This window comes from Phodopus roborovskii, unplaced genomic scaffold (genome assembly GCF_943737965.1).
Source record: "Phodopus roborovskii unplaced genomic scaffold, PHOROB, whole genome shotgun sequence".
Taxonomy (NCBI): domain Eukaryota; kingdom Metazoa; phylum Chordata; class Mammalia; order Rodentia; family Cricetidae; genus Phodopus; species Phodopus roborovskii.
Genome location: NW_026125281.1, coordinates 18,552,492 through 18,564,567, shown reverse-complemented (window position 1 = coordinate 18,564,567; position 12,076 = coordinate 18,552,492). Strand labels below are relative to the sequence as shown.

The 12,076-nt window shown below is 39.4% G+C and overlaps 1 pseudogene; it reads left to right on the top strand.

The window, feature by feature from the left end:
• Positions 1-1,065: 1,065 nt before the first annotated feature.
• LOC127230986 (histone deacetylase 2-like) lies at positions 1,066-6,789 on the top strand (annotated as a pseudogene).
• Positions 6,790-12,076: the final 5,287 nt, after the last annotated feature.

Here is a 12,076-nt window from a genome sequence, read left to right as displayed (position 1 = left end):
ATTAAACAAAAATCCCTCACATGTGTGCTTTCCATTTTGGGATTTTAGTTAATTTTAGATATAGTCAAGTTGACAACTAAGTATAGCCATCACACTACCTATCTCTATCACCCATCTATTATCTGGATTTCAAATATGAGAGAAAACATTATTAGCTCATATATTCTTGTTTTGTTCAGCTAATATTTCTAACACTGTTGCTTTTTGGAAACAGTATCTGAAGTTATATTTACTTGATGCCAACTTTAAATTTTCTATTCAAATATGGAAGATAGTAACCAAACTAAGCCTGCCTTGTCTTACTGTTGGCAAAGGAAAAATTCATATTTCAAATAAATATCTCTGGAATGGCTCTGCAAATCAAGCTGAGAAGCAAGGAGCTCTTGTCAAAGAAAACTCAATGACTAGATACAAAGGAACAAGAAACCTGGATTTGATGATGCTCAAACATTCTTGGCAAAGTGGAATATTTCTTGTGCAGCCTAATTATTTTAGCATTTATCACACACAGACACTAATTTTGATTATATTCATACACTAACATTATCAACAATCAGAACACTGTAGCCAGTTAGGGGATGGGTAATATGGCAGGAGTGAAAAGCAATTGTCAATACTAATAATTTTTGCTGAACAAATATATGTACCTTATCTAACTCCTTTCCTCCACTCTGACTTGGCAATGAGTTTTGGTATTTGTAGTGATAATAGCCGAATATTTAATTTCAAGTAACAGTGTGTGTAAGTCTTCTGAAGTAGAAGCAAGAATGTCAGAAACGTCTATAACATGAAATCCTTTGATTATGTGAATTTGAGGTAACAATTATAGACAGGTTTATGCTCATGCCTTTTCATGTATACACAACTTCCCAGTGTCTCAAGCTGCGTTTCATGCTTGTCTATTACTTTATTTCGATTTTATTGTTTTTCCAGTTGATGAACTCCAGACATAGCCCAGAGGTACAGTTCTAATGATGACCCACACAAACAGTTTGCTTTAAATAGCTTTGAAGACTCCTCACATCAGAAAGGCCACTACTCTTGTGTGGTGTACATAGCGTCCAAATGTTTCAGCTAAAAGAAAATGAGTACAGAGTTATGAAAGCGGGCCAGAGCCAACCCACGACACAAGGTGCTGAGTGGCAATCACAAGCAGTAATCTCAGTGGCGTCTCAGAGCACACGGGCTTTTCAGCTGAAAAAGAACAGCAAGAAAACAGCAGACACTCAGCTGACTCACCCAGCTTAGAACAGCTCTCCCCTGGGGAGGAATGGGATTGGAAGTCCCATTTGTTTAGTTTTATACAACAGGAAGTTAAAAAGTAAAGCTCATAAAAGGAATGACTACACCCAACCACAGGAAGCATCCAAGAAACCTATCAGACATTCAGATTAATATCAAATATCTAGGTTTGGCAATGTATGGATACTGTCCCAATAGACACTGAGCTTTAAAAATTATTGGATATCCTAATATGGAAGTGTCTCCATAGGCTTTATAAGCAGGCATGGGAAAATGACCAGGATAAAGTAGGAATGAAACTTGGATCAGTTAGATTTTGGCAACTACTGCTGGGCCATGAGTCTGACATCAGCTTGTATATTTTGCCATATTTAAGCACAGCACAATTTTTGAAAACAGTTTTCAGATAACAGTTAACCCTGTAAATACAACAAAGCTCAAGATATGCTTACATTGAAGTACCTATGGCTTCATCTGTAGGAAGGGTTCTTGTTAACTTAAGATCCATGTTCAAGATAAGGGTCTAGGCTGGTGACGGACCAGCTTGATTGCATCTTAAGGATGGAAGTCATTTTGTTATAAGTTCAGAACAAGTTCATTTCTGTTTGCTACAAAATTTAAGTTGACCATGCCTTAACCTGTTTCTGGAATTTGACATGCTCCTCACCCTATGGAGTTTGACAAACACCTTGGATATACCCTGATAACATAAGGTGTTTGGATAAATAATTTTGAAATGTTCAATGAAAATCCTATGTAACCCAAATTCCTCTGTAAACCATGAACCCTTGAAAACCCCCAGTCTCGTAGGTTTTGACTATATATATGTATATGTATGTACATATACATATACATACATACATACATACATATATATATCCTACTTTGTCCTGGATATGATGCTGTTTTTTCAAACCCCACTTTAGGGGTGTGTCTGTGACAGGAAATAAAACTTGCTTAATTTTAATTTGGGTAATGGCTTTTATTCTCAATTGGTGAGATTAACACCTGGCCCTAAGATAACACAGAAGTCATTTAGGTTATTGTAAAGTACAAATGACATCTCTTACATATGGCCTCAAATGCTAGAAGGATGGTCAGGAATAGTATAACAAAAATTATGGGAGATACAATCAAGCTTTATCTGACAGCAAAGGGCCACTAGGTCATAAAACTACATCCATTTTCATCTTTCAATGGGGAGCAGCTAAGCAACTCATTCCACTGAAGAGGTAAGCTGCGTGTTTAGCTTTCCTGGTCTCTCTGGTACTTGACTTTGTGCACAAGGCCTTTATGCCCTCCACATCCTAATATAGGCATAGGGATGAAAATAGAAGAATATTTGTATCCCTCAATTAGCTCATTCATTCATTCATTCATTCATTCATTCAGCAAATTCATACTGGAAGTCTTGTTAAGAGCATGGTCTGAATAATATATTGACTATGTAGAGCTGCATAAGGGATGCCTTGCAGCTGCCATGGTGACCACTGCCTGAGTATTATCATCCTGTTTGCACTGTGCTGACCCCTGGAGCCACTCCATACATAGGGTAATATCCTACTTCAGGACCTGGTATTCTGAGAACAGAGATGAATACATGCAGGACTGGCTGTTAAGCAAAGCATGAGGTACTATGTAAATTATAAGAAGTACATCTACAGAAATATTTTATCTATTAGTTGCCACAAAATAGCCTAGACATCCAAAGAGAAACTAATTTGTAGTGTAACTTAGTGCATGGATGTAAACACATGCTGTACACATGTATGCAGACCAGAATTCATTGCGAGAGGCTTCCTTAACCACTCTCTACTTATTTACTAAGGCATGAGCTCCTGTGGAAGCCAGCACTCCCTGATGTAGTGAGTGTAGCTAACCAGCTTGCCCCAGGATTCCTGACTCAGCCTTTGAAGTCCTGTTATAAGATGTGGGCCAGTGTGCCTGCACTTAAACAGAAAGCATTTGTCCCCTGAGCCATCATTCCAGACCTGCCTGGAGAATTTTACCAATCATTGCTGACAGACAACAAGAACCATGACTTTTGGAGAGAAGAGTTTGTCACTGGGGACTCTGCATTAATTAGGTAGCTACAGAAAATGGAAAGAATGGCAAAGTATGGAGACACACACGATGAGATTTTGTGTTGTTTGATGCAGATTCACGCTTACAAACAAGAATCTGAGGTACAAACCTTGATTGTGTTTTGAAGCCACCCCTGTGAACCCTAAGACTGGCTTTCCACAAGTTACCAGAGGGACTTAAACATTTGGATGCCATACCCTCTTCTTCAACAGCGACCCTTTTGAAGGAAGTAGAGTAAAGTGGAGCATACACTGCCAAGGATGCAAACCCAGGATTATCTGCCCTTGTTTAACCAGAAATCAGCTCTCGCCTCCAGATTTGCTTAAGCAATGGCCAAGACTGCCCAGCTTTAAGGAAACATGATCCTTAAATATCATGTCCAGGTGTCACGTGAAAACCCCAGTGCAGACCTATTTAGGTCAGGCAAGGTGCTGCCAGTGCTGGGAGCTCAAGCTCTGTGTCTGAGTTTCACTCCCTGTTCCCTTCTTACAGTTCTCTGTCAACCATGGATTGGGTCTCCACACTTCCTTTGTGGCGTATAATTCTCAATGCTGTCTTGGGTCAGCATAAATTAGCATTTCAAGGTCTTGTTAGCACAGATGCTAATAAAGCAGTTTTTGTGTTCTGCAATGGAAAAGAAACTGTGTCATGTACAGTGGGATGGAGAATTACTTTCTACAGATGCCAGGCTCATTAAATGAGGGGGAGAAACAAAATAGTTTTTAGCAACTGGGAACATTTTGTCTCAGATAAATGCATTGAAACTAGTTATAAAAAGTTAGGTCTGTTTTTAAGAAGCTGTCTTAAGAAATAGTCCATATTATCTAAAACATTCATTCTGTTTAATAAAGAAAATCTCTGATATATGCTACATTTAATTACAAGGGCTCGAGGATGGAGAGAAGAGATGGGTAAGGTTAACTGGTCAACAGCTCCTGGCATCCTGACTGTGCAATTACACCATGGCTCCCATTATGATCCCAAGGTACCTCTGCATCCTGATTGAAACTTTAACCAATGCAGGGCAGTGAGTAGCTGTTTTGAATGGCCAAGTCAGTCCAACAGCTCTCTGCTTTGCCTTTGCATTCCAAACTTGTCTATAGACAATGAAGTTTCCATGTAAACAATGGGCATTTCCCCAGCCACCTTCTAGCCCTGCTTCTGGAAGCTGAGAGGATGTACTCCTGGGCTTGGTTCCTTTCTGGTTGCTAATTACTTGTGATGGATAGCTGGATAGACCTTCTATTGCAGCAACACGCAAGCTATAGAGCTTTGTTAATATTGCCTTTCAAAGTACATGAAAACTGAGCCAGAGTTGACTTCATAAAAAATTGAAATTCCCCATAATAAAAATTAACCCATATCTAAAAATAAGTAACTTAACGACCTTTATTACATTTACAAAATGGAGCAACCACCACCTCTAAGTCCAGACAACCTGTCCTCACAAGCTATCGCCCTCCAACCTTGTCTTCTGGCATCCATCAGTCAAGCTTCTGGATCTACATTTGGCTTAATTTAGAATTTCACATGACAGAAAACAGTGATGATAAGGTGCATCTGTCTTTCTCACTTAGCACAGTTTTGCGGCTCATTCACATTACAGTGTCAGGAGGAAGACCTTTTCTTCTACCAATTCAGGTCAGTGGGAGTGGCCTATTAATTTAGCGGATAATAGGCGTGTGTTGCCAAGTTTTAGGTCAACTTGACACAAGCTAGAGTCATCAGAGAGAAGGGAGCGTTAATTGAGAAAATGCCTCCATAAGATTCAGCTGTAGGTAAGACTGTAGGGTATTTTCTTAGTGACTTACAGGTGAGGGCTCAGCTCATTGTGGATGTGGCTGCCCTGGGCTGGTGGTCCTGGTTTCTAAAAAAAAGCAGGCTGCGCAAGCTACGAGGGGCAATGTTAACGAAAGGTTTTAGGTGAGACATTTGTGAGGGAACTGGACCAGGTCAGCTTAGTCCACATGAATGGATTTTCCATCGGTTGACTAAGAGATTAATAAATGAATTATTGAAGGGATGGCTTAGCAATAGAAATGTAGTTTCCTTGGCAAGCTTTCTTGTTGTCACTGGGCAACACCCTATGCATGTAAAAAGTCCATTGCTAGATGCCAGTTTTCAAGTTTAATGCCAAATAATCGTCCATATGAAGCAAGTCACTTGGTCTTACTTTTATTGTTTTGTTTTAGCAACAGAAATGAACCAAAACAACATTTGACTATTTCCTATATTTGACTATTATGCTAGTTCTTATATGAGAGTTATCCCATTTCTTTTGTGTAAAAATGAGTGGATCAGGTGAAAACTATATTTATTCATTTATGAAGTTACCAAACCTTCCTCTTGTCTGACCGCTGGGCCATAGTGGGTGAGAGAAGCCGGGAGGGAGGCTGTGGCCTGAGCCCACGGTGTATAGCCAAGGATGCAGCAAGAAGAAATTGTGCTACTAATATTATGGTGACACTGGAAATTATTATTATAACTAGGATCATTCCATGAAGCCTTATAGAATCCAGATAACTCATAACGTGCGCCTAAATTATGGTTTATACTGAAAAATGGAAATATATAGGTCTCATAAGTCCACTGCTGAAGAAATGACAAAATACCACAGTGATGAGTATATCAAATTTCTATGGTTGGTAAGACCAGATAACATGTCTGAGGTTGCAAGCAGATGCAGAGATTTTACGTTGGACAAGATTGTCCAGTGTTTGGTGGACTCTGAGTTTTGTCAGCTCTCCACTGGTCACTCAGCTGCTGGGGCTGTAAGCTAAACATGCAACAAGCTGATATGGCTCTCAACTGGGAGGGAAGGTTACATCATGCCAGAAAGTCAGAAGCATCAGGATTCAGCTATGTTAACGGCATTGTGCTTGCCGCCCTCGAATTACTAAAGTATCAGAGCTTCTTGTATATTGATATAGACTTCCTTCATGGTGATGGTGATGAGGAAGCTTTGTACACAACAGACTGTGTGATGATGGTTTCATTCCATAAGTATGGACAACACTTTCCTGGAACAGGAGAATGGAGGGCTATTGGTGCTGGAAAAGAAACACACTATGCTGTTAACTTTCCCATGAGAGATGGTACAGATGATGAGTCCCATGAACAAAATTTTCAGCCTATAATCTGGAAAGTGATGGAGATGTACCAGTCTAGTGCTGTGGTGCTGCGGTGTGGTACAGACTCACTGTCTTCATTCTCACTGTCAAAGGTCATGCTAAATGTGTAGTAGTACAAGCTTTTAACTTGCCACTGCTTGGTGAAGGTGGCTTTACAATCCAAAATGTTGCTCCATGTTGAACATATGAGACTGCTGCTGTCCTGGATTGTGAAATTCCTAATGAGTTGCCATATAACTATTACTTTGAGTATTTTGAACATTTCTTCAAACTGCATATTAGTTCTTCAAACACAACACCCCACGGCCAACTTGCAGATCTGGTGAGCTGAAAAGAGTTTTCAAGCTAAGTGCTAGCAGTGACAAGATGCACAGCTATTATCAGTGAAAATTACAGAAAGGCTGATGTAAAGATCTCTCTGGCCTTTACCCGAAGTTCTGGAATGGACAATACCTCATCTTATGACAGAAAAAGCCTAGCAAAGAAGGACACCTTCTTAGAATGGAAGGGCTGATCTGCTATATTCAGCCCCCTTTCTTCTATGACAGCAGATTATCACTTCAAATTTGTTTTATTTATGGGGTCAAAGCATACAGAACTTTCTTGTCAGCAAAGGTCTCTTCTGCATGGCTACCATTAAAAAAACAAAAACAAAACAAAACAAACACAAACAAAATTGGTTCATCTGATTATATAGGAATTAGTATGAGTGCCTGTTTTAATATGTTTGTGCTGCTAGAGCAAAATATCAGAGACTGGCAAATTTATGAAGAACAAAATGTATTTTTTATAGAATGGAGTTTGAAAGGTACTGTCATCAATACTGCTGTCTGTGTGCTCATGGCAGGAGAGCAGAAGCACTAGATGACAAAGGAATTGTGAATTATCCTTTTTAATGGCCTTGGGTTATCACTAAAGCTTTGGATTTATGACACCATTCTCCTTTCTTAATTTTACAATATATATTAGTTATTAGGCTTAAATATATAGGTTTTGGATCAGGTGTTAACATTCAAATCATAGTCAACCCCACTTGGGATTGGTCTGGTCTGTTGCAACACAATGGGAAATGCTAATCCAAAACAATGGTCCTCTATAGATTTTGCTTAACCTTGAGAAAAGATTTCCAGCTAGGTTACTGGGGAAGAAGGTCTCTTTTGGGGTTCTCAGTGTCATTAAGGACAGTGTTTAGACTTAAAGAATGCTCAAAGAAATCTTACTCATTTATGATCAAAAAGAAAAAAAAAAAAAAAAAAGCATAGATTAGGGGAAAATCACGGCAGCCACTAGAAGGAGTTGTAGAGCTCTGCCTTTCCTCATGGTGGTTTGGGTGGGAATGTTTCCCAAAGGCTCCTATGTTTGAATGCTCAGTCTCCAATTAGTAGAATTGTTAAGGAAGAACTAAAAGGTGTAGCCTTGTTGGAGGAGATGTGTTAATGTGGATGGGTTTTGACGTTTCAAAAGCCTACCCCAGGCTCAGTATCTTACTCTCTGAGATATAAGCTCTCAGACATTGCTGTAGCACCATGCCTGCCTGCTGCTGTGCTTCCTACCATGGTGGTCGTGGGATCACCTAATGAGTTTATAATGAATGCCCCAATTAAACGCTTTCACTCATTACAGTATCTTTTCATAGTAAGAGAACATCAATAAGACAATTATGTAATAAAATAGTTTATTAGAAAAGAATAAAATATTCCAAAGAATGGACGTGGGCTTTGAAATCAAGAATGAGCCTCGAAAATATCTGGCCTGGGAGTGTTGGTGTTATGTCCTCTCATAGCCCTCCTCGTACTGGTATTTCCTGGACTCTTTAGCTCTGTTCCAGGAAGGCACGGGGCTTCTAGTCTTCCTCTACACACTAGTTTCTTTCACAAGGTTCAAGGTTTTTAGTTCCTAGTCTCCTAGCACAACAGGTATTCAGGAGACAAAGGTTAACTCCCTCATTATACCTTCCTCTCTTTATTTTTACCATAAGGAGACAAATTGCTGTCTCTTTTATCCAACAAGAAGGGAAGTCTACTTGGTCATTCCTTATGCTCTACTCTCTAGGTGCTTTAAGTCATTGTTAGTGTCATAGCCCATGAAGACTAGTGATTTGTGACTTCCTACTGGTGGGTCTAGACTGGAAAACACACATTAGCCTGCAATGGACATGTCTCTCAGCTTCCAATCAATGACACATATCCTAACTATGTGACATGGTTTTCATATGTGATACAAGCTAAATGACTGTCAAAGATGTACAATGTAGATGTTTTTAATTTAAAAATTAGCAATCATGGTATAAACATTTATATTTTTTTAAAATCTTTGAAAATTTGGGGGGCATATATTTTGTTTGAAACTCTTGGCATAACATATATTTTCAAATTCCAGTTTTATATTTGTGAATCAGGATTAGGTAAAGCTTCATACAAACCCCAACATGAAAACCAATGTGCATTTCCAATAAGAAAAACATCCAGAGATAAGTAATTTGGTAACCTATGATAGCCCCACCATGCCACTGAGGAGGACTCCCAGTGACTGTTATTTTTTTACCACTGTCCAAGGATATGATTTCTATAGTCAAATTCACTCATGATCTGTCCTGGTTGCTGGAGTTTCGGTCATTATATATGAATTTTACAATAAAAATATAGAATAATAATTAAAAAATGAAGCCAAATTATCCCTATTGAACAGCCCCTTCCCACCAACATCTCTGAGCCCATAAACACAACAGCCCAACTGCAGAGCGTCTTCAACTAATGGGTCACTTGGTTGCTTCCTTGGTTGCTTTTGTTTTCCCAGGGATCCTCTCTTGAAAATAAGCCTTTGCTGGATGGCTGTGTGATGAAGATTCCTTCATCAACAAGAACCTGTTCCTAAGGGGCTCTGGCCGATCCCTTGTCACCCTCCAACAACCTCCCTATTAGTTTGTGTTTAAGTCTAGCACCTCAGAGTGTCCTAGACTGTGTTCAGCCTTCTCAGGTGGAGAACGAAATGCTGGGGGTGTTTCTCGTTTTAGCAGAATCCTCACACCTTTTTTTTTTTTTTTTTTTGCTGATAAGTAGCAATTGAATGCCAGCCTCTAGCAATTTCCTATGATTGTAGGACACTGATAGCTCCAAACCAAGCTAGATGCTCAAGTCAAGAAAAGCAAGAGAGTGTTATGAACTATCGACATAATATTCAAGAGCATGCACTATCAAGTCATGGAAATGCACTCAATAGAATACCTTTTGGAATTTCTGTATGTGTAAAAAGAATTGAGATGAACCCAAACAAAGAGTATTCTCTTCCTAATTAGGGTGTACTTTGCTAACATCCTTAAAAAGCTGGAGAGACTCCCTACTCCTAATTAGTGGCCCTTAAAAAGGCTTGCAGTGGAGCTTCCTGAACTGTGCAGGCAGCCTGTGGCTAGCATGTTGTTTTGTGCCTCTCTGAATGTCACCATGTGTCATGGTGTTCTAGCGCCTTCTCTCAGAAGCACATGGTTTCCTCTGTGAAAACAAAGTAAACCAAAGGCAACAGATGCTTCAGTTTTTCATATGGTCATCACATGGTAGTTCCTAATGGATTCTGTCACTGTGCAAATGAGTTAGCAATACTGCCCACTCAAAATGTACATAAGCATGAGTGCGTCTTATTGGCTCACTTAAGCTGGTGTTTTCAATTCTTAATCACTCCTGACCTGGGGCAAATATGAGTGCATGACCTGGATTATAACACAATCTTTAGCTAGCTTTTCAAGTCTTAAGCTTTTACTGTATGCCCCCATATGCATCTCATATAACTCTCTAGTTCGGCATTTGCTGCAGAGACCCCAGTTTGATTACTGTCCCATCCTTGCACAGCACAAATGAAGATAGTGAGCAAAATGTTAAGGTGAAATTGTGGCCAATCTTACCTCTTAAGTATTCCCTCCTGTTTAACAATAATCCAAAGCAATTTCTAAATGTTATCCTGAGACACAATCCTTAGTTACAGTAAGGGATCCTGGAAGCTTGTCTCTTACTGGCCATGCAAAACTGGAACACACCACCCACAAACATTCTCCTTTGGAACAGAGATTATTTTGACATAAAAGCATTCTAGAGATAGAAAAAGAGCTCTCTCTCCTCCCTTGTCTGTACAGGGGAAGAATATGCATTTCCACCCATGTACCCGCCAGTCTTTCAAACCACTAAGAGGAGAACACCGTTAGTCAATAGAGATGACATCACTGGAGGTATCGGGGGCTTTATTATGCATAAGCAAACCTTTCTGAAATGACCTTTATTTCCATCAGTTCCCCCATGTAGTTACCTTCTTACAATTTATTGACCTCCCCAGCCCAAGCCCCCATTTTCTTTGTCTAATCACTTATATGTAGCTTATCATCTTGTGTCAAAATGGCATATAAGTGCCTATTTTCACTTCTAGTAAAGTGTAATTTTGTTTTATTTATTCTTACTTTTCAAGTTGAATGTTACATGACCCAGAGACATGACTTCACAATAACTATTTCTTTTCTGCAGCCAGACTTTTTAGAAACCCAGATTATCCCTCTGATTAGCCAGAACACTAACTTGAAATAAGTAGGTCAACATAAGAAACACACAGCTTTCTTAATTTGTCTGTTCTGTCAATTTAAAATAATATGTGACCTCTATCCACCACACAGTATATTCTGCTTCTAGCTAGCTATCCACCACTTCCCCAGGCCAATGGAATCCACTCAGAGCATGCTGGAAATCATTCCTATTTCACCACAAAGTTTTCCCACTCTTTCCCATGATTGTTTCTTTAGAAACTCATGTGTGGATGGCTGACTCCAGGCTACAGAAAGCTTAGGATTACATCTTTTTATGTCTGGCTATACTTCTACTTATATATCTTTTCATCTAGCTATTCTTCTACATACACCCTCCTTCATACAAGAGGTTTGGGGACAGCATAGAGGTCTGCTTATCTGACTTTAAAAAATACAGCCTAATCTCACAACAATTTTGTAATAAATATATTTACCTACAAGCAAGAAACTAATCGGTGTGCATTTTTAACAGGAAATTACCTAAATGCATCTTGATAAAACACTTTTGTTCCATGGAATATTTAATTTAAAAAAATAGTCTATGATCAGATCTCATGATAGAAGTTTCTGTGTGCAGAAACATAACTGATCCAAGCACAAAGAATAAGTCTGTGATGTGCTCAGCCAAAAATGGGTTATCTGTGTCACACCCTGTCACTCCCATGTTTCAGACCAGAATGGAAGAGAGAAAAGGATTATAGGAGCCAGAGGTCAGGGCTTACCAGAGCTAATCATCATTTCCTAGATAGGACAAAACTCTGCACTCAAGAACTCACAACAGATGTGGTTGCCTGCATCAGACCTACATAAGACCAAAACAGCCAACATTCTGGGCAGAAGTGGGTGGGGACTAAAGAAGAAGCTATTGACATTTGGTGGATTCTGATGGAGAGAGTGCAAATGTTCTTTAAAAGTGTAGTGCCTGGTATATCAAGCAAGCTCCAGTTGATGGCCCACCTCAAGAATCTATGGGCAGCACAAATTGTACTTTGAGTTTTTTTTTAAGAGAGAGGACATGAAATTAGGAAGGACTGGGTGAGTGGTGGGTAGGTCAGGG